This window comes from Mesitornis unicolor, unplaced genomic scaffold, assembly GCF_000695765.1.
Source record: "Mesitornis unicolor isolate BGI_N332 unplaced genomic scaffold, ASM69576v1 scaffold15853, whole genome shotgun sequence".
NCBI lineage: Eukaryota > Metazoa > Chordata > Aves > Mesitornithiformes > Mesitornithidae > Mesitornis > Mesitornis unicolor.
The window spans coordinates 46,906-47,437 of record NW_010172730.1 but is presented as its reverse complement, the minus strand read 5'-3'; the positions used below and the strand labels follow the sequence as shown (position 1 = coordinate 47,437).

The following is a 532-nucleotide window of genomic DNA, read 5'->3' as shown; positions in this document are numbered from 1 at the left end:
GAGCGGCTTCTCCCAGCTGGGTGCTGTCCCCATCCCTCAGTCAGCACCTCAGCCCCGGCCTCAGCTGATCCTGCTGGGAGGGAAGGTGAGGCTCAGGCCAGGCACCGTGGGCCCTGGGCAGAGGGCTTGGTCCCCTCGAAGTCATGAGCCCCAATGCGTAACTGTGTCAGGATGCAGGCTACTGGGTGACAGTCACCCACCCTGTGCCCCGGGGCAGGGCTCTGGGCTGGGGCTGAGCCTGGCAAGCAGCTCCTCAGGAGCCCTTCCAGGAAACAACCTCCCCCTCCCTCCCTGGCCCTGGCCCCAGAGGGGGTCTGGGGACTTGTGGCCACAGCTGGGAGTGGGCCAGGGGCCCTCCACATCCGCATGGTGGCCACACGCACTCTCTGGGTGCTATTGCCGGCCCACCCCAGCCCGGTGTCCTCTGGGGTGTGGGGAACCCTGCCCATATGCAACTCCTCCCTTCCGGGCTGACTGCCCCCAGACCAGCTGCCGCCCTTGGTGGTGGAGGGGAGGAACCACCCTTACCTGC

General features: G+C 67.7%; 1 protein-coding gene across 1 annotated transcript in view; it reads right to left on the bottom strand.

Moving 5' to 3' along the window:
- Nucleotides 1-532, bottom strand: part of LOC104537575 — a 4,374-nt gene that overhangs the window by 2,077 nt on the left and 1,765 nt on the right.